This window comes from Lagopus muta, chromosome 2, assembly GCF_023343835.1.
Source record: "Lagopus muta isolate bLagMut1 chromosome 2, bLagMut1 primary, whole genome shotgun sequence".
Classification (NCBI taxonomy): domain Eukaryota; kingdom Metazoa; phylum Chordata; class Aves; order Galliformes; family Phasianidae; genus Lagopus; species Lagopus muta.
This window is the reverse complement of record NC_064434.1, coordinates 85,374,029-85,397,500: the sequence shown is the minus strand read 5'-3', so window position 1 is coordinate 85,397,500 and position 23,472 is coordinate 85,374,029. Positions and strand designations below refer to the sequence as shown.

Genomic DNA, 23,472 nt, shown 5'->3' with positions numbered 1-23,472 from the left:
AAAAAAAAAAATCAGCTATAATGAAGTGGTATTTTCTGAAAAATAAGATTAACAACATATTTACAATCTTTCATCTTTTCCTCATCCTATCGTCACGTCTATAGTTCATTTAGACACCTACTAGCTCTGAAGTAAGAAAATAAACTCTCTTCTGATAGTTCAATCACCTAAATAAAACAGAACAATACTTCATGGGAGCCAAACAGAACTATCCTGCATGGTCATTAAAAGCAGACACTGATCTACTGAATGAACAATTCACAGCTATGATGTGGTTTGCAAAACGCTTTGCAAACCTGCTGAATATTCACATTAGCAACTAACATCAAAAGTTGCAGTACCCTAGACTTATCAAACACTGACACTACAACTTTGGTCCATACTTTGAATCTATCCAAGCAGTACAGTTCATCCTTCTCTTTGCTTTCCTCATTTTTATCTCTTCCATAGCCCACTTCCACAAGCATACCTAATGCAAGAATGGACACAAGAATGAGATAGAGCAACAGCACTACTTGGGTTAAGTTCTTGTACTAGTTATGTATAGGCAGTTAGGTTTATCAATTGGATAACAGATCTAAGAGAGCAGAAAGGACTGAGTTGCAAAACCTTTTTCATGCCTCAGCTGGTCTAGCATAGCACTGGAAAGGCACTGGATGGTAATCGTGTCCCAATCTTAAAAAAAAGAAAAAAAGCACCTTTTCTGTCACCCAAAAGAGCAGGTCAGTTAGTCACACAGTTTAAGCTACAGCAACATCCATGTGTTTGCTCTACCCTCTGCTAGATATCATCAGCCATGTTGCAAAAGCAAAGTAGATGATCTTGCTTCTTCTACCTCTCCAGTGCAGAATATCATCAGTCCTGGGAGGACTCAATGCCTCCAACTACCTACAGCATCCTGCTATTCAGTAGCAGACACAACAGGAATGGGAGCACATTCACCTTCCACCATCACAGGTCACAGATTAGTGTCTTTAATTTAAAGATCTGGGAGCAGCTGAAGTTTGACCACACACTTTCTTGCCACCTCTACCAGAGAGCAGCAAAGCACAGCAGAATAGTAGTTCAGACAGCCAACAGCAATCCTGTCAGTGTCCCTTCTTATCTGTGCAGCAATTCTGTACCTGCCTGGGGCAGTGGAAAATCTGGCCCTACAGATATGCACTGTAACAAGGTGATATATTGTAGTGGTGACATGAATTATTTTAGCAGCTCTGAGCAAAAGCATAAGCTCCTGCAATAGTCTGTAATGACAAGGAGACTGTTCTGCTACAAAAGCAAAGGCAGCCAAAAGGAGTTCCATTGAAATGTAACCGTGCTGCTCCCCAAGAAAGGAAGTTTGCTATTGAAAGTGTGCATATATTACTTTACATCTGCAATCTAAACTACTTTAACTCTGCACAAATATGGCTAGCACAGCAGTGGAACTTGCACACTTCAGACTCCTGATGGCAGCATCTGGGGACATCCTCCACCCCACTTGCAATGCTCTTCTCTCATCCTGTAAAAGTGCCATCTATTCACATCTAACTCAATTGCTCACCTTTGATAAGAGCCATATGTTCCTGTTCAAGTACACAGCTCAGTCTTTCAGCTTAATTAACAGACAAAAGAGGAGAGCACTAAACATGACTTCACTGTTTATTTTGATTTTTTTTGCACTCGATCCTCTAGTCACTGCCTACATTTGGCCTACTTTGACAATTTCTGACACACAGAAGTAAACTACTCCTAGATCTGTACAGCAATATGTTTATCACAAATTCCATAAACACACACACCCTTTCATTGAGCCTACTAAATTCTTCTCCTTGACAGCAAGCAGCAACCACCCACAGATCACACTATTCCATTCACACATCAGCACCCAAAAGCACAACTGTGACACCCAGCAGGAACACAGCCAAGAAACATTTGTGTTCAAGTCACACTTACTGCAAGATTTCAAGTGTTCCGGGGCTGGTTGCACTGGGGGAAGGTGAAGTTACTGTACAGAACTGCATACAGGCATTTACTTTGAACACGTGCAGCAGGAGAGCTGTACAGAAGTATGCCTGCTTTACCAATTCCACTAGTGATGTGACTCTTCTGACAGGAAGTACACATAAGTCTCCTTTCTATTTTCAGAGCGAGACAAAATAGAAGAGAGCATTGGGGAGGAAAAAAAAAAATAAAAATCAGGATCGAGATAAAGATCTATTCTACCTGATACATCCAACATCTTTGATAAAAATTGCTTTGTGATGGACGAGACAAAACAATTCATTAGATTAAGAAAACAGTTGGCGAAATTTTAGGCAGCTGAGAGAAAAAAGCCTTGTCTCCAGAGTGGGCAAATAAAGTCTGGCCTTTCACTCTTTCTATAGAATGGCTTAGGGACCTCAAAGCCCATGCACCTCTGCACCCAGCCATGGGCAGGGCTGCCCCAAACAAGCTCAGACTGCCCAGGACCCCACCCAACCTAGCCTTAAATATCTCTAGGGATAGGGCACATATAGCTTCTCCAGGCAACCAATGCTAGTGCATCACCATCCTCTGAGTAAAAAATTTCCTCCTAACATCTTACCTAGATCTCCCTCTTTTCAGTTCACAGCAATTTTTACTTGTTCTATCGCAGACTACATTTCCAGTCTCCAGCCCCCACTGCTTTACAGGAGATCTATTCTCCACTATCATCTATCCCCAGTATGACCACTGCTATTCCAAAACAACACTTCAGGTTTCCAAAGAGTTCCTGGACAGCCATTAAGACCTCACTAAAACCAAGAGCCTTAAGGGAGGGAGTGCCAGTCCTCTGCCCCCTGCAGCATGCAGGTCCAGTATAGGGTGCCAGCATCCTGCTGTAATGCAAACAGACTTCTTGCTACATTTCAGTCATCAGATGTGGTCCATTCAAGCAGATAGGAAGGGATAGGGAGTGAAAAGGGTGAAGGGAAAAGGGTTCATCAGCCGGCTGTGCTGAGTAACAACAATGAAAGGAAGAAAATGTTTTAATTGCCCTGGGACTTCGTAAACAAACAGCTGACTTTGAGTCTGGGAGTTAATGCCAACACAACAGCTGGCCTTCAGAAGGGCTTTACTAATACAGCAACTTGTAATTAACACAAGATCGTCCCTAAAAATTACCAGGCCAATTTGCTGTTGAATAACTTTTCCCAGGAAATGTGGCCCTGCTGGAGAAGGAGCTATCGCATCACACCCATGAAGATAGATACTCCGGGCAAGAGCCACATTTTGAGAGACAAGGTGACAAGACAGGGCTCCCAGACTCTGACACTGCTTCACACCAAGCCCCTTGCTGTCCCACAGATCAAAGCAGCCTCCTGCTCTCTCGCAGGCTGACGCACAACAGTACACAGAGGAACGCAGGGCACCAGCCTTTGGGCTACTTCCATCTGCGTTCTCTTCATCTTCACTTGCCAGGCATTGCAGCTGCATAAGGAATTGGAAACTAACACTTGCATCCTCTGCAGGGCTCCCTGTGAGGGGCTGGCACTTCAGGTCTGGGTCTTAACCAAGCCACCCATTCTCTGAGTTGTTTCGGCCTGGAAACCTGCTGAAGTCTACAAAAATGGAAACCCCAAGCTACCAGTGGAAAGGCATGCTTTGTTTTTCAGACCACAGAGTTTACTCTCTTCCTCCAGCTACACAAATTTCTGTACCCGATTTTAAGCAAAGGACTGGGTGGCACCAAGTGAGTACTGACACATCTATGCTTGCCCTTTTGCTGTTCGCATTGACCTTCCTGACTTCATCCCCAGCTTCAATGCACAGACCTTGACATTAGGAAAAATTTTTTTACTGTGAGGACAGCCAGACACTGGAACAGGCTTCCCAGTGACACAGTTGATGCTCTGTCCCTCTGAATATTCAAGATGCATTTGGACAATGCCCTTACTAATGGCCTTTGACTTTTGATTAGTCCTGATGTGCTCAGGTGGTTGGACTCTATGATATTCAAAGATCCCTACCAACCAAACTATTCTAAAACACCTGATTTTTCACTTCTCAGAAATCAAAGAAATCATCCTGCAAAGTACACCAGCAAAAACTTCAGCTGCTGTCCAGTGGCAGCCTATGTTGATAAATGCCTTTTGTTCTTCAGTGCCATTCTCTGCTAGATTAAGATTCTCTCCCCAGTGATAAACAGCAAATGCAGTCTGCTCCTGCAACCAAGAGGCAGATGAGCACCAAGGTGCTCAATCATCATCTGCCTGTGCTGCAATCAGTATGGAGGAAGAATAAAAGCTTCCACAGGTTGCTAAATGACTTCTGCTCCTGCTGAGTGATGTTGCAGTACTGGTACCAGCTGCCCAGACCTGTTCAACAGCAGGATGACAGCAGAGGAACAAGCAGGTGCTGTGGAGACAACTGGAGGGGATGGGGGTAACTCCTGCCTCCAGGCTTCTGCCAGGACTTTTACAATAGGAAGGAGCAAGTTAGCACAGCTATAAAACCATGAAGCTAGCAAGAAAGCAAGGGGAAGTAACTGCTGAGAAGAAATCCAGAGTCCATCCATTACAGCCATATGCTGGCTATAATTGGCCCAGTATTCTCATCTGCCTTGCCTCAGCATCTCCCAATACAACAGCATATCAAGGTATAGGCTTGTTACCTCTGTATACTCTTATGCACAAAAGAAAACAAACAACAGAATTTAATATCACTTGAATGTGACTGAAATTGGTATTCCCTCTACTCTATTTAAAGGTATTAAAAAAATAAAATTAGCAGTTCAGAAGATTCAGGTTTTTTTTAAATAGTAAAATAACATCTACACTGGGGCAGGTAGGAAGGACCAGACTACTCAAACCCAAACCCCTGCACTGTGTGTTTTCTCAAGTCAGGGGACTTGCTGAGGCCCTAAGATAGCGCTATATGCTGTTATGTATTTTCCAGTTCTGCAACACACTTGACTTTAGGGGAAAATAAGCTCCTCTTCTCTTTTCAACATGCAAAACACCACACATTGATCTTGCTAAGCAGTTCTTCACAGGACAAGCAAATAAGGGATTCTTTTCATCCTTTCTGAAAATTTCATATTCTTGAATCTCTTGCAAGTCTGGGAAGGTGGAGCTCATTCGTAAATAAGGCCCTGGGAAACACACATTGCCACAGCTTGGCAAGACTTCAGCCCTGAATAGATTCTTTCATTTTCAGCATGTTCGGTAACTTGGGTTAAAGAGCAAATAGCAGTTTTGATATAACATTTCAAACAGAGCAACCAGAGTGCTACAGCTACCTAAAAGAGACTTATATATCAACAAGAATTTTAATAACTGATTTCTAAAGCACTCCTCTTTATACCTTCAAAAGTAAGGAAAGATGCTTCAAAAAATTCTTGGTTAGCAGCAAGATAATTTAACTTAAGTGCTAAGTATAAAACAAGCAAAAAAAGACTTAAAAAAAAAAAAAAAAAAACAACCTTGTAGCAGGTTAACAGAATTCACGAGGCTGCAAGAGGAAAGGTACATTCATCACCTGATTTATTTCTTAAACATACCCTATAGAACTGCTGGTGTGCCAAAACTGATGCACCTACTCCCAGTCTGCACCAAACCTAAGTAAATTTGGGGATTTGTGACCTTTACAGTGAGGTTTTTGTACCCTCGTTGAGATTATCAGGCTGCTCTTGGGGGGAGGTGGGTCTGACCACAATAGTTCAGTTGAAGCACCCGTGTCTGTATTTGGAAAGAAAATACCTTATAAGCAAGAGCCATATAAAGTGATAAAACAGTTCAGACCGTTAATAAAGCTGTCTGATCTCCTCACGTGAGCATGCTGACAGTAAAACCACAGAAGGAAGTGATGGATTCAGGAGGATTAGGGGCATAACACACAGCGACAACCACTTGTCTTTTAGTGGGTGTTTGGCACCATGGAGAGACAACAACACAGAGCGATTCCTTCCCTTCAGGGAACATCTTAGGGCACCCTGTAGAGAACAGTCTCATTAATTTAACAATGAAAAAAAACTAACCCTGACCTGAAAGAACCTAGAAACAAAGCTCACGCACTGACAGGTACAAGTGAGCCACCCTGCCCCTCACGCTGAGAAGTTATTAAAACAATATAGTGTTAAAATATCAGCATCAAGTTACTGGTTGGCTGAGTCTGTTCCTTGCAGGATCAGGGCACAGACTCTTCTTCAGGTAGTATTTTTATCCTAGCCTGAAGTGTATTTCTGCAATATTTCTGAAAGTATTATTGCGTGGTATATTCCAGGCCAGCTGTTTAAACTGTCAAATATCTGACTGAAGCTTAAACAGGAAGTGAAGGAAAAATATTGAGATCAATTTTTGAACTTTTTCCACCTATTTCAGGTAATTTTTCCCAGCGTGTCAAAGCTAGAGAAAACGTTAATAAATTTAGCACCAATATCCTGTCGTAACTGTTTATCCCGGCCACATAAAACCACATTTGGTGGAAAAACATTGATTTCCTTTCAGCATCATAGCCTGGAACAGCAAAAGCTTTGTTTATAGAATTCCAAATGGCATTTTCTCTCCAACTGATCCAGTTGGCTCATACATAACTCTTGCTGGAGGAGGACAGAATGACCATTTACACTGAGAACTGCAGATCATCTAGTTCCTGCAGCTAAGCTACAGCCCAAAATGCTGGGCTTATTCTGGATAGACATTAACAAGGCTTCAGCATCCTTCTTCCATCTTGGAAGAACTTGGTAAGGTATTAACTTACTTAAAGAATATATTTACCAGAAGATGCTTTCACAAAATAGCTTGATAAACTTCTCCTGTTCAAAACACATTACACATACAAGAGAGTCACTAGAGTTGGGGCAAGAGCAGCTGCCAGGCATCTGGCAGGTTTGTTGGTATTGGCACACATGCTGGGTATCTGGCAGTTTGCTTTTGCATCTGTTAGTTTCAGCAAGAGCCATAGCTACTTCAAAAGTCACAAAAAGCATGTCCTGGTTGTCTTTCATGGTGTCTGCATTAATCTAACACATTCTAGACTCACTGCCCAGTTTTGGGGAGGGGATTGTTTTTCTCTCAAAAAAAAAAAAAAAAATAAAGTGGGAAATAAGAGAGCAAGTACCCTAACTTGCTTGGCTTATTTGGGCAGTAACTGGAAGAGACCTTCTACATACTCATCAGGCCTATACATCTAGATACATACATACGTAAGGATTTGTTAAACTTCTGACAGTCCTGTGTCTAAGAGGAAAAGCTGCACACAACCTCCTCACACTGGTACTCTATGAGCAATCAATAATCTAGATTAAAAAAAAATGAAAGCCTACTTTAACTTCATGCATTTTTAACTGATTTTGGGCAACATTACCCTCTAATCAATGCTTAATATACCTGTAGTCTTTACGCACTCAGAAACATTGCTGACTACCCTAGAGCCACTAGCTTTCTTCCCTGAATATTGAAGGAGACAGCGAACACTTCATTAAAAAACAGGAAACCACATTTTAACAAATCTGAAGTCTAGTTTTGTGAGCATCTCAAGGACAGCATAAGGCCATATTGATCCTGATCCTGAATACACAGCCCAGCCCTGTCCGGCTGCTCACCCCACATTGAGAGCAGCAAAAACAACCAGTGGGCCACACAGCAAACCAGTGCTTAGAAGCTAATCTCAGCAAAAACTCAGTATTTGAGCTATGTTTGATGAGCTGGTTTCACTTGGATCTGTTCCCCAAGTTGGCTTCCAGGTACGCTGATGTCAACACAGGCTAGGGACATATGTGGGGCAGATGGATGCTGGGACTGCTTTCACACAGTAGGTGCAGTTCAGGTACTAATCACCCATCAGGTGTGTCACGAGTCAATACTGCCAGTGGACATGCATCCCTGCAGAGCTGTTAGGGACCCTGACCCTGCCAAAGATCCAAAATGCTGTTGACTTTGAACTGTGTGGTGCCCCTACTCATATGCCATCCCAACAGGAAAGCAGAGCATGGCTCAAGTCAGGCCAGTCATGCCTCTCAGCACATTTTCAATAGTGCAAATGCCAAATTCGCACTTCTTACAAAACCGACATGCTCAGAAGTTGCCCTTGCACCTGTACCAGGTATTAGGAGTGCACATTTTCCCTTCCCATTTAGAAGCTGCTTTTAGAAGCTCAAGCCTTGTTAACAACACCGCCTCAGCACTTCTCTATAGAAATGGAGCATTGGGGATTTTGACATCATTAGCAATATATCCCTGCCATCCATTGTAAGATTGTTTTACCCACTAATGACATGCAAATCTCTAGTATCTAAAGTAATTTTGTTTCCATAGTTCTGAATTGCTTGCCATCACAAGATTCATGGTCAAACCTGTGCTAAGATAAATCAGCATTTTCCTTCACTGATGGGTTGGTGGGGTGAGGAGAGGAAGCAGTTTTAGCATTTGCAGAGAACTTGGTATTCTGTTTTCCCCTACAAAACATTTTCCATCCCAGATAATACTACAAGAGGAATACAGGCAAGAAAACACAAATAAGGGTATGTATTTCTTAAATTCATTGCAAAGCAAGTTGAGACATATTGATGCACGCCAGCTATTCTGAATGTTTCTCATCTGCCTGTCATCTTTGTAACATACTTCATACCACTCCCTATTCACTCATCTCAGTGCCATGTTACCCAGAGCATCCTTGGAAGGACAGCAGGAAACTTACTCATCTAGTTCTCCGCGAGGAACCTGAGGTTCTACAGACTATCATTACATTGCATTAAGGTTGGGTACACCACCAACTTTATCTCCTTGCTACCAAGAGTTTGAATTGTGGTGAGTCCCCCTCCAGTAGCTTCAATTTGCCACATAGCTGAGCTAGAAGGAATGTTTTTCCTTCCTGATGATTCCACCACATACCTTCACCATCCTTCCATTTCTGCCAGACTGAGAACTGGGAAAGTTCATAATCTTAAGTCAGACAAAAAGCAACATTTAGGTATGGCTGTGTACACTAGCTTGAGCCTCACAGCTGCAAGGGAAACAAATCTGAAGTAAGCAAAACAAGGCTTTAACACTAAGGTATGCTAAGACCACACTCAGTAGGCTCAGGTTTCAAAAACAGCTCTTGCAGAACACAGGTACCCACTGCAGGTGTCCCACCATTTAATGCTTAAAGAAGTGCTATTAATATCACCTTAAGTAGCCAGCAGAGTCACTTTATGCCCAAACCTGGGGGGGAAAATCTCTGCATTGCTGAAGATGCAGTTCCAAAGTCATAGGTATTGCCTCAGAGTTCACTAATAACAGTTCACACAACACGAGCTCTCAATAAACAATTCTTGGCGTCACGGGCCATCAGATACAAGGGGTGGCAAACAATCAGACTAGCTGAGACAGTTCATTTACATTTTGCCACTTCTCATCTGTCTTGTCAGAGGCCCACAGTTAATCAAGCCAACACCCCTTCTTTCTGTGTCACAAACAGGAGAAAGTGAGCACTGTACATCCTTCCCTCTATTCTCTTGCAAATAGAGTTGCAGCAGAATTCAAAAAGTAGTGCACAGAGGCTGAGTGAATTATGCATTTGGCTCCTCTCAAAAGCCATGGAGAAGCTCTAATGCCAGATTTTCTTAAAAGCAAAGCATCCCGTCAGCAAAATGACACTGACTGTCTGTATCAGGGGCAGGGTCTTTTTTCTCCTTTCAGAAATAGCATCCATTCATCTGTTGTTGGTTTTTTTAATTAGAAAAACTGATAAATACAAAAGCAATGGATGAAAACAAATAAAAATAACAAAGATACATTTATCTGCTAAAGGGAAGTGGCAAAGAGCAGCTGTCCTTTAATGATCAACAGGCACATGAAATTAATCCACATCTTCATTACGAGTTTAAACCCACAAAATAAATTAAAACTCAAGTCAGACCAGGAGGCCAGGTGGGGAAGGAATAAGTAAAGCTCAGTTCGCCCCCAGCCAGTCAGCTCTGCAAAAGTAAGTACCTTTGTCTGCTGCCATTGCAATTATTCTCTCAGCACCATTTCTGAAGATGAGATAGGAGAATCACTGCCCCATCCTGAACAACGGGCGCCTTGCACCAGCGCAGTAAATCAATAGCTCCAATTATTCTTATGGGCTATGGAGACATGTGGTCTAGAAGTTTAATTTTTAACATTTCCATGAAATACATGTGTTTAAATATAGCATAGGGAACAATAGGACATTGATCTATTCCTTCTCCCCCCCCCATGCAAGTCTTTTCCATTGCTGGGATCCAGTCTTCTACTGGCAGATTTCCCATTGAGTCCAGGGTGCTTTGCACAAAGGAACACTGCAGTATTCAGTTACTCATCTCTGCTAGATCCTGCATGCCACAAAGATGAGCAAGGGGACAAGGTGCTACAGAAGGTTCAAAGCAAAAGGCCGCTGCTAGGGTGGAGTGAAGAAAGGGATGAACCCTCTCCCAGCACATGGTCCCATTCCACAGACCAAGATCCTCCAGAAATGCTGCAGGATGGATAGGGAGGCTCTGGGGCCAGAGCTGCTCCCACACCACATGGTCCAGTTCCTCTGCCTCACTCTGCAGCCATTCAGGTACCATTCAGGTGCTCAGGATCCCTTCGCACCCCCCCACCCCCTGACCCAAAAAACAGACTGAAGGGACATTCATTTCTAGCATCACAAAAGCAAATGAGGCCATCTGAATACCATTCAGTCAAGGCTCCCACATATTATTTACAAGTTACTCAGTTTTTAGACACTGGCAGAAGCATTTCACCTAAGTTTTAAATCACAGGTTCCACTTCAAATGAAAGTTAAGCTAGGCATTTTAAAGAGCATTGTATATCTCATTTCAAAAACAGCTGCAGTAGGGAAAGGAATAAGATTAGCTTTATTTATTTTATGAAATATTCTAAGCATTCACACACCCAGATGTTTTCATTTTTCAATGAAATAGTATGGTTCCTTCCTCCTGTAGAAAGCTCTTATTAAAATATAGAATGTACCATGCACAAAGGTCAGTTCTATAGGCCAGTAATTTTAATACTCTTCTTTTAAAAATAAACAGTAGAACACTCCAGAAGGCTTTCTTATTTTTTTTTTTTAAACTGACTTCACTAAAACTAAAGTATTAGGCTTAGGAATTCATATTTCTTTAAAAAAAGCCTTGAATTTTCTCTGGCAGTATGAATGGCATTTGTAACTCCCATTTCACATTTTTCACATAAGCAGAGTTCAAGGCAGTAGGACAAGTTTATGTATGTAGCCCAAGCAAGAGGTAGCAATTAGCATTGCACAGATTATGCACAATTCTGTTTCTCACAATTCCCCTTGGATTGGAAAATACCCATTTTCCCTAAACACACCCTTTAGCAGCTTTATTCTTTCTCCCCCCTCTCCCCTCGCCTTCCCCTACTCCCCCCTTCCCCCCCCCCAAAAAAAGGTGCTCGGCACAGTAAAGCACAGAGGTGCAAAACAAGTCAGAAGCTAATCCTTGGACTGGTGGGGTTGCACTCTAAACAGGAGGGAGATCATACATTCTTACTCCGTTTTACAAAAGTAGAGCTGAAGAACAGGGTGATTAAGAGTTTGTATATGCTAAGGTAGTTCACAGTTTTGCTTTCTTTCACACTTTGTGTAGCCTGTTTATTTAGATTGCAACTCATCAAAACGGGATTATCTCTCATTTGTGTTTATACACTGCCAAACACAAAGAAGCCATGAATAACTACACAAGAATCACTTTTCAGACAGTAATAGCTACAGGTGATTAATAACGATGCAACTCCAAGCATGCAGCTGGCAATACTGTTTTCTTTTCTAGGTTACACAGATTAATACTTAGAGTCATGATCCAGTGATACTTACATAAACAAACTGCACAGAGAAGGAACAGAAATAGTAAGCCTCTGCTCCTGGGAGCACTGGGAGGACTGAATTACCCAGTGCATCTATTTTAGAGAAGAGAATGCAATAGCTGGGATGAAATGTCCACTAACCCTCACCTCTAGACTTCTTTGTCAGAGGAAGACTGGAAAATGGGAACAGGAAGAAAGGAAACTAGTATTAATCAACACAGATCTGCTGATAAGACAACTGTTGATTTCCCTTCCCCCCCCCTTACAACACATACTTAAATTATCACCCTCCGAGGCTCCTACCCCTCTGTTTGTTTTAAAACCAGGGTGCTACTGCTTTCTGTATTACCTAAACAAAAACAGGGGCATTTAGTGTCATTTGAGTTGCCCTGATACTCTCTGGGCATTTTATAGACGGTGTGCATGCTCCATGAAGGCTGTGGGAGCCCCAGCTTTCTGGAGCAGCACCTGAAAGTTAGCTATACCAGATTTAGCAGTCTTGACTTTAAGACAGATGCATGGCATAAAACACTCAGACTTAGGAAGCCAGATCTTCCCCAGATGATACCTAGATATTGCTACACAGTATGTGTCAAGAAATGGGGTCCCAGACAGCAAGTTCACAGAACAGCAAAGCCACCAGAACAGATTTGTTTAAATGAATATGAAGACATCCACTGAGCTATTATGTAATTGGGTGGAAAAATACTGTGGCATAATTTCTGTTACATCTCAAATCCCCAGTCTTTGCACAAAGCCTTGAAATGAGCGACTTTATAAGAACTGAGATTATAGACAAAGGGAATATATATTTACAAAGTTATTTCTTACTTATGACCCAGAGATGGTTTAGTTTGAAATCAGAACTTCAGGCAGATACTCCACCATGAGCACAGCCCTGAGGAATGCTGAGATCAGCCATCAATAACTCTTTTCACAAGACAAGTTCCCCGAGGGCAGAAGGATAATACCAAGCTGGGTGGTAGTTTTTAAGCAGCTGGACACAAATTGGGACTTGTCGGTTGTTGTTCCCAGGCACTGCATGTCAAATTGGAATAACCTGTTGTGCTCTCCCTTTCTTTTTTTTTTTTTTTTTTCCCCCATGACTGGCTGCAGAATCCAGAAGAGGCACCTGTTGACTCCTGGATTAGTTTCTCTGTGATGAACAGCTCTTATCAATCATCACCCAAAGAGAGATTTCAAAATAATAGTTCCTTTGCTTTCTCCTAAGACACTCAGCACAACTGGCTATTTAACTGCAACCTGCTTTTTTGACACCCGAGCTCCACTGAGAAAGTTGCTTTGCCAACTGGTTTGGAGGCTTGTTGCTGTTCCCAGTGCACTCTACAAAAGCCATTCCAGGAATCAAGCTCAAGAAGCAGCTCAGAATGAGCGTAGCAGATCAGGATACATTGACAGTAGAAATGCCCATGGCAAATCTGATCTCCCACAAGCATTTGGTCTGATAGTGGGGGGGTCCTGCAATTCTCATCATGAAATACACACAGCTGTCACTGTTATAATCAACAAGCAAGTCAAATTTGTCTATTTACGTAACCTTGAAAAATGTCCCATTCAATCTGATGGTTCAGCACAGCCAGGGAGCACAAGCACTCACAGCAGCCAGCTGTATGGCAGCCCTTAGCTTGTGGCAGAGGTGCAGCTGCCCTATGGTGAGGGCTGCTCACTGTGTTGCGACAGGGTACAGGATGCCTTAGCCAGCAACTTGCTTCCTTATCACCAATTTGATGGTGCCATTGTTTTAGGCCTTTCCGTAGCCAAAGGCTCCTCAGGAGAGATGAGGACCACAGGACACATCAGGCTCTGATGCTGGTAAGCATGAGCTAACTTCAAGCTACCTCATGCATACAGCAGTGGTCACAATGCTATCATTTTTTTATGTACATATCAACAATATAACTGCAAAAACAGTCACCTCTAAGCAGCAACTTAAAATAGAATAATTAAGGTTTGAAAAGACCTTTAATATCCTCTAGCCCTACCATCCACCTACCAACAATATTACCCAGTAACCATGGCCCTAAGTACTACACCTACACTTCCCTTGAACACCTCTAGGAATGGTGACTCCACCACCTTCCTGGGCAGCCTCTTCCAGTTCCTGACTACTGTTTCTGAGAATAACCTCTTCCTAAAATCCAACTTGCTGCTGTTCAGATGATGTTCTCATATCCACTGTCAGAAGCTTCTTGCTGCCGTCTCATGTGTTTGAGATAAACACATTAAGAAATCCTACCAAGCATCACAATTTTCCACAGTAATTTGCCAGGCTTCTTATAACAACAGCCTGACAAGCAAGGGGGCTGCTGCAAGAAACAACCATCTTCAGACCTCGAGCCCAAAATCATGGAGGACGCTTTGGCAACAGGGCTTTTGTCTTTGAAAGCCTCATTATTATTGCAGTTCTAGTTGCTGAATGCAAGATGGTATCAACCGTAAATAGGCTCCATAGGAGGCAAGTGAAATTAGTTCTTGGTATTCCAACTTACTTCAGTAAACAACTGAACTATTGTCAAGAGAGCAAGAAATGGCTGGAAATGTGAAGTAGGCTTAGGCATTTTATCCATCTTGAAGCATAATACAAAACAGAGCTCTGAAAGGTCAGAAGTCTCCAGTGAGTAAAATCGCACTGAAATTAGGTACTGAAATCAGGCACAAAGATTTTAAAAATATATCATATGTATACTCTGACAGCAAAAGGACCCCAAGCATGTGGACCCCTCCTGTATTTATGCATGTTAGTTCTTTTAAGCTGAAAAAAACTCTCCATTGACAGATTAGGAAGTTCTGCACCATTAAGCAGCTCTAGCTAAATGACAGCAAAATTGCTCTAAGTGGAGCCAACACAGAGCTCACTAGATATTTTCTCCAGTATCAGTATAAGCAGCTTTGTTTCTTGCACCCATGCACCCCTGTCTATATAGATGCACAACTTGCACTGCCTGTAGGGCTGAGCATCAATCACATGGCTCCCTGCAGACTGTTCAAGTTCCCTTGTTTTGGTTTGGTGGGGGTTTTAGTCTTTTCCAGAGAATGGGGAGTGCCCTACACTGCTACGCTGCACAGCTGTTGTCAAAACAGCATGCAAAACTAATATTTCTCAGTCGTCTCCTCTAAAAGCTCTTCTCCAAGTGTCCCAGCAATTCCTGAAGCCGCTGGAAGAGTTGTGCTGAAAACACATGGCTACTGAGCAGAGGCCTCCAAGATGGTGGAATCCTGCTCAGCTGACTACTACTTCACCTCATTCCTACCCCTCCAAAATACAGCCATAGTAACTTATTCCAGTATTGCATACTTTAAAAGCAGACCCACATTCCTTTGAAACAGAAGCCTGTGAAGCCCTTGGAGAACTCTAAGCAAAGGAAGAGTTGAGTTTTGCCATGGAACAACCCAGCGGAACAGGAACCAGTTGGCTAGGCAGGAAGCACACACTGCCTGTCAATAATCAGGAAGAAATACATGTTATTTCATAGATGCAACCTACAACTATTGGGCATTAGAGCAAACTGTCACACAAATGTGAGCTCAAGAGATCAGGATTAAGTACTCCCTGTGGGAGTAACAAAGGGAATGGTTGTTCTTCTGTTTTTTAATCCCTCAAGATCTCATTTTGAAAATATACGCTTTAATAAAAAATAAAAACAATCAAGGAAAATAAAATACTTTGATTCTTGAGAAAATACTCAGTCCCTAGATGTGGCCTGGCATTCAAGTACAATTGTTCTGGGTGGTCTGCAAAGCACTAAGCTTGCTGTGCAAGAGTATTTTAAGAACAAATCAGTGGGGCACTGGAGTGTTAGAAAATATGAATCCATGCTAAGGAAGTCCACTTCGTGAAGCTATACACATAATGCAAGTGTTTAAAAAATACTAGTTTCCCCTATCTATTTATTTTAATTTGCCATGCCAAGATCGTAATTCCTTTTTATGTATTTTGAGGATAAATATTAATAGATCATCAAAATTATGAAGGCTTAGTTTCTGGGACTCAAGGTCATTGGGAAGGAAAACATCTACAGTCACTAAACACTGTGGTCAATTAAAAAAAAAATAAATAAATCAAGAACTCAACAAGTCACTTTTGTTTCAGACAGTCAAAATGGCTATGCATCCTAACATGCAAGCCAGAGCTTCATCTCCACCATAAGTCCCAAGAACATTAAAAGATTTTCAGGAAGGTTTTGGAGACACAGAATTAATATCCCAGTTCTAACACCACTAACCTAGACACTGAATATCTACACTTTTTCAAAAAGCGTAGATATTCTCCCAGCAGAACTGGCATGGACAAAGCCAGCAAGTTAAAGTGTGAGCAATCATTTCACCACTCACATTAAATTACATCCACTGCTTTTAAGAAGGGTGCCCGCTTCAAGCAGGCCATGTCTCAGACAGTCTGCTTTGTAGCCATGCACCAAGAGATGCAGCTGCTCTGATGCACCGATGCACCAGATCAGTGTTGAGGCACAGTATGTATGCATTTATGAGAGCTAAAAGCATATGCTAATTGCCACCAGAAGCCATCTAATGTTTTCAGATATATAAATGCCAGCAATAAAACAGGATTTTTCTTCAGTTCACTGGACTAGACAACATCCCACAGACCAATGCAAATCATGCAGACCATCAATGGCACACCGCCTGCAGATGTTCACACGTCAAATGCCTGTACACCAGATGTGCACAAGTCAAAAAAGCTAGGCTGCCTCTTACAAGCAAGATCCTATATCTTCCAGTAACTGTGAAGAGGTAAGCATGATGGTATTATTAGCTTCCAACATCTCTAAATCCTGTCAAAGACTACTCTCCCATGAGATTTGCTAACTGAATAACCCCTCACTAGAGCTGGCACCAATAATAACATGCAAGTACTCGGTCTCTCTCAAATTGATAATTATTGCTAAACCACACACCAAGCACAACCATAAAGTATTACATATGTAAGAGACACTAATTATCCTCATGTCCCAGAGATGCATCATTTTGGATGGTGGGAAGGGAAAGGAAAGAGCATAATCCCTTCTTAAACTAACCTTGTTTCCAGTATAGCACTGCAGACTGACAAGGGAATATCATAATCCTGCCAGCAGATGCAAAATCCATTGCATCTAGGGACTGCCTTATGTCAAGATCAGCTCATCTTAATGACAATACAAGAATGGTAAAATATTAACCAAATCAACCACCACTGCTTGCCTATATGTAAGTCAACAGCCAACCTCTCTATTTATTTCTTTATCAGACATTGGAAAACAGTGAAATAGCATAGCCAGTGTTTAACAGAAAGAAAAAGCCTGCTCCGAAAACTGTCCCAAGAGACAAGTGTTCTTTTCAAGGAAGCCTTCACACTGGTACAGCAGTAGTTCCCAGTTTCCTGGGCTGACTGAGGAAATGAAGTCCCAATCAAACCACCAAGTGTGCAGACACAAGTCAGAATAGCAATTCCTTGAGAGCTGGGCAATGGCAAGCAAAACCCAGCACCTCAGGTCAAGTATAAAGAGGCAAAAAGTTAATCACTTTGGGCGCAGCACATCTAAGTTAAACTAGCCTAGAAATAAGTTTCTTCCAGAACTCCAAGTGACATGTGGACAAACAGATATAATGCCATGGAATAGAATCAGATGCCTGATGCTTCCAAAATGATGTTAATGTATAAAAACCCAGGAAATAGAATGCACATACACACTTTTTCAGGTGTGGAAGGTCTGTCTTGGAACTGCACAGCCTCTTTCCTCCTCTTCTGCATATGATACAAAAGCTCACCTTGAACAGTACATTAGCATCTGCTGGAAACTCTCAGCAGAATAGAATACAATGGTCAAGTACTCTTGCCACCAGTCAGCAATACACACAGCATGATGAGAGACTGTTACACAGCACAAGTCAAACGCTCTATTTCTATGCATTTCGCATAGTATTTGGCAGGAAACAGATGACAGCAGAATTAAGGAAACAGTCTAACACAAGGCACTGTTGTGCAAATAGTATCAAGCAGCATAACGAAGGACCAATCAGATTAACCTGATAGTAAATTCTACCTCTATGAATACATTGTATGTCATGGATAAATCAGAGTATTTCCTCAGATTGAAGCCAAAAGTACAGCAGGATTCTCACAGTGCCATTAAGTACATGTCTGTTGATTTAATCTGTACTTTTAGCATCTTTTCTATATTTAAATATTTAAACTTTAGGAATATATAGAACACATATGCATGTGTGAATGCATATAGCCACACATACCACACCCCAGCCCAGCCAAAAGACTCTTTCATTTCTACAGTCACAAGATCAATTAATAGCTTTGCACAAGTTGGAGTAGGGTGCAACTCACCCAGTACTGAAATCCAGCATTCCTGTGAATAGCGCTGAGCCACATGTTTTCCAGAAGGGAATACATGAAGGCAAAATATAAGATTAATGCTAAGAATACCACACCACAAATACAGCAGATGGGTGTTGCTCTTTTATGCATATCTTAGATCAAGATAAAGTGGAAGGAAAAAAAAAACAACAACAACAATAAAACAAGAAACAACAGTACCTTCCTTGCCCTTTCAGCCATCAGAATATCATTCACAACAAAACCAAAACATGCACAGAGATACAAGGCACCTACCTTGTGAATCTACTACAGTCATTAGCCAATTCACAGTTATCAAAGGAGTTCTCCTCTAACACAACACATGTACACTGTAGATGTACACAGTGTGTAGATGTACACTGAAGACTACGTATTTGAAACATGAAGATCACAGTTCAGTGTATTCAGTGATGGAATGGAAATGACCACTGAAGTTACTGAACATCCACTCAAAGTTACAATTAATATATTCCTGATGGCTAACCCCATAAGCATGCTGGGATCAGAGTTGGCAGTATAACATGCCAAAGCCACACACACTGATCCCTTGTGAACAAAGGAAATCAGCCAGCATGGGACACCCTTAGGATGTGGGATCCAAGGACACCAGAAGGCTGTGCACTTGGAGGAAAACTACATAGCAGTAGAGGTGGTGGTGACAGGGCACAAAAGGCAGCAGCTGGAGGCTGTACTACCACTGGGAGACCAACCTTTCTTAATATTATTGTCTGCTTCCCTGCCAGTTCTGCTTGGAAAAGAAGTGGGAACAATAGCATCATTTGTGGCTAAATCCCTATAGTACCTGAAAGAATAGGTTATTTCTTCCCAGGCCTACCAAAAGCTGCTGCAAGCACTAGTGGAGATCAGGATGATTTAAAGGAACACGTATGTTCAGTTATAAGTTGCTCCTTTTTCTCTCATTCACACTCAGAAGTTATCCAAAAAGATCAGAAACATGAAAAAAGTATGAGCTCCAACACAGTCAGAGAAGGTTAACATTACTCTCTAACAAGGTAATATCCACTGTGACAGGTACAAACAGCATCGTGAAAAAGCATGAACAATACAGAAGGCATCACGTACTTCAGCAGGTAAGAAGAGAGAAGCTGTAAAGAATCATCAGCTCCCATCAGACAAACATCCCAAAGTTCACAGCCTTCACTCAGGTTTTTCAGTTTTCTTAAGTTTGTTTAAAAAACAGAGACAAAACTCAAAACAGCAGCAGTAAAAGAGGACAAAACAAGAAAACCCAGAAGAACACACCAATTACAGTACTTCCCACCACCTCAGATCAAGTTTCTCCAAGACTTCCAGAATCTTTCAATTTCAGAAATACCCACACAGGTTCCTCCAACCCAGGCAGGGAAAAAAAACTAGACATTCCATTTCATTTCAGAAAAGTTAGATTTAAAGAAAGGAGAAAAGAGAAGTACGAGCGCTGAACTTTCATGAAGGTCTGGAGCCAACTGTGAAGGCTGGGTCCCTCTTGGCCCCCTGGGGCCTCAGTACAGCAATAAGCTCTGCCCTGAAGAACTCTTTTAAAGCAGTTTTTCCTCACAGAAGCAGTTATATTTATCAATTGCCACAAGATTTACCACACAAACTTTTTTTCCCACACTTTTCCAAGCCCTTCCCAGACACCAGCTGTGTAGCTGCCATATTGAGCACAGCACCATTAGAAGGAAGACCTGAGGCCAAAGGAAAACACCTTGTCAACCAAGGCCTGCTGTCACAGCTTCACTCGCTCTCTTCCTCCCACACCAGAAGAACTCAGACACCCATCCAAGACCAGATGCAGCACTAATGTTATGGAATACTGACAACTAGACAAGAGCATTGCATCGTCACAAGCACCAGTGTTCCCCAGCCCGTCCATCCATCCTAACTACTGCAAAGCATTGTTCATAAGTTATAATTCCCATTCTCCAGAAAGCATTAAGTACCTTAGAAAAGTACTATTAAGAAATCACGTACTTACATATCTTGAGGAGAAACCGCTTGAGGGAGTAAATCGATATTTCCAGCTCAGCACCTCCAAAAGCCTCTCCCCGGGGATAATAGGCACCCACTCTCTGGGGTCTGAAGCCAAACAGGACTCACAGACTTCCCAACCCCACTGACACAAAGCCGAAAGCTTCAACAGAATTGCCTGAGGCTCGCTGGCACTTAACACTGAACTAAGCTAAGATTCACACAACAAACCAAGATTGAGAAGCATTTTACCTTCGCTTCACCTACAGCTCACTAACACTACTCTCTCTCTGCAAACTCTTCTTAAGTGCTTACACCTGGACTTGATCAGGCTCAATTAAGCAAGATGGAGATCAGCTGGAACACTTCAGCACCTGGGCATTGCTCGGTTGGTAGAATGATCAGCCACTTGCCTAAAAAGCTAACTACATTAAGGGGCTTTGGCCTATCAAATGCTGCTGTGAATTATTTTATGTTGGATGCTGCAAAAGGGGAAAGGGAACTTGCATACAATCGTATTTATGGTTTCCTTAACTTCTTTCCATGCAACCAAAGCAACAAGCCTACTCATGTGCTGTGGTTTATACTTACAAGATGCCCTCCTTCATTTGCATAATACTGGTGCGATAATGAAATAATTCTTGTTTTTTGAATGTTTTTGTAATCTTAACTGGCTGATTCTCACCCTGTTTTTCCTTCTCTGCTACTTGTTATGGAGCTACGGAAAATACACTTTTCTGAGACACTCAGCACTTGCTTTTCCATCTGGATAATGCTATCCACTTGGTGAGCTCCGTGAAATCCCCACTGCCTGATCCATTACTCTTTCTAACTAGTTTTTAGTTACAAGATACCATTTAGAAAAAAGCTAAAAAAATAACCAACAAAAAACAAGAATCCAAACAGGTTTTTCCTGTACTTCCTATATTAGCAGAGCACAAAAAATGTCATTTCGTCGATATTTTTGCTTGTTTTCTCAGTATGCCTTGCCATGCTTTTATACCAAATTCTAGCCTCTGTGTCAGTAACGTGAGAAGAGGGAGCACCTCACCTGAAACTAATGTTCCCTTATTTTAGGGCAACTGGGTAAGCAGAACAACCTGCACCTGATTCTGTACTCTGACAAAAACTCTTTCAAATTCAGGTGAAGTAAACGAGGAGCAGAAGCCCATCTTACTGCCTACAGTGCTCCTTTCGTAGGGGCTGTAATACTTTTGCTAACAGCTGTACCTCTGCAACAGCAAGAGCTTCTCAAGGAGACATGAACAGCCCCCTCTCCTCCCCCCAATACTGTCTTTCAACATGTAAAACACATGTACATATTCCTGTGTTCTGAAATATTTTAGTAGCACACATTTTAAGAAGTAATACTACAAGTCTCATTTAAAATGACCATTTTTGAAGTTTTTTATTAGCAGTGAATATTTTTTAAAAATCACATTTTATTTGCTCACTCCAATGTAGCAACACCTACTCTATATTAATCCATAAGTGACTGCTCCCTGAAGCAGCAGCTTAGTATTGCTTGGTTGTATTCTGGTATTCCTGTTAACCTCTTAGAAAACCGGTAGTTATGAGTGCTTTGAAATAATCCCTTTCTAAGTACTTCATTACAGGTCTTACAACAGCGGTTGAACTCAATTAGCCAGGTTGCATTTCTGTAATTTCTTTAACAATAAAGGTTGATTCTCACCAAGTCTTACCATCTCCCCAGGTACCGAACTTCTAAAACCTATTTCATTCATACCACTCCCAATCCACACATGCACCCAGTATCACTGTGTACCCAGTATGCACTACTAAATAAGAAAATTGAGAGAAAACTTTTAATGAACTACCATCATCTTTCTTAGTAGAGCTGGAGATTTCAAGCGTGCCATCCCTTCAATTTCTTTAGATTGTTTATCTGTGAAAGCTGAAAAATAGAATTTTGGGGATCGTTCACTGGCCCCCACATTTTGTTCACTAGTATTGAAGTGACGATGAACATACAGTGTTATAACAATCAGAAAAACCAATACAGTGAAATGGAGATACAGGAAGTACAATAACAAAGGGACAGGCTCAAATGGAAAAATGGAAACAACAACAACAAAAAAGCACTCACCTGTCTCTGAATATCCAAGCTCACAAGAAGAAACTCCACAAAAGAGGGATCTCCAAGAAGAGATCCCTCCCCAGTAGGGATCAGCCCTTAGAAGAGGTCTAAGAGAGTTGCAGCCAGGCTCCACCCCTTCTGGTCACACAGCTGAATTACCTTCACCTGTGCTCCAAGAGCTAAGTCCTTTCCCCAGGTGCTCAATCAGTGGTTCTAGGCCATGACTGAGAAGTTACCATACAAGTAGCCAGTAAGGACTGTGACTTGGTGCATATGTTGATACTTCCTAGAGCTGCAAAGTGCTCCTAGGGGAGATGGCTTCCAGGTAGACCCTTCCACAGCACCATTTCCACAGTCTTCTAAGCCACACCTACTAAGTTGAAGCAAATGCTGCAACTTTTACTCCGGAAAGCTCAACACAATTTGCTGCACCATTTTTTTTGTACCATTTTTTGCCTTTGCCTGTCTGTTGGACATTACTTGGTACATCCTAGAATTTCAACCGTGTATGCAGGAAAAAACCCACAAAAACAAAACAAAACAAAAAAACAGCACAAAATATAACTTCAGATGCAGTTTCACAGGCAGTTCAAATCACTATAAAATTGCCTGATGCTGAGAGCAAAGGTCATAGCCTCACATTGCTCACATACTCCTTCCCTCTCTCATGCTTTTCTTCTGAAATCACAAGGCTAAGGGATGAGTCCGCATCAGAGCACAAATCTAGCAGTCTTTTTAGAGTTATCTTTTTAGAGCTGGTGTTCATTTGGATTGGCAAATGGCTGCATTCCTCATTTAATCTGACCTTTTAAAAAAGCATTTGCTAACACTGAATTCATCTTCTAAGATTTACAACATACTCTCCATCCTTATTGCCACAATAGCAAACACTCTGTCAGAGTCTCTCTGTTTATGATGTTGTGCCACATCTCCAAGTTGGAATCAACATGAAGAAACAATTTACCCTCATGCAGGTACAGGAGCATGATAGGAACACACTGACCTAAGACTCTGGTGCCCCAGAAAGAATGCTGTGGCTTTTCTTTGACGCGCCTTGAGATTGTGCCTTGGATCTATCTAAAAGGACAGAGAAGCTGCTCGCTTGTAAGGTTTTATAAGTGAAAGGTGAAGTCAGAATAAAGGTTTCCTTTCTGCTATGAGAAACTGTGGATTGTCAACCACATGGAAATTACTAGCATTATCCATACTCTGAGGAAACAGCATAACCCCAGACTGGGATAGCA

General features: G+C 41.8%; 1 protein-coding gene across 2 annotated transcripts in view; it reads right to left on the bottom strand.

Moving 5' to 3' along the window:
• Positions 1 to 23,472, bottom strand: part of THADA (THADA armadillo repeat containing) — a 301,092-nt gene that overhangs the window by 59,051 nt on the left and 218,569 nt on the right. The window lies entirely within an intron of this gene.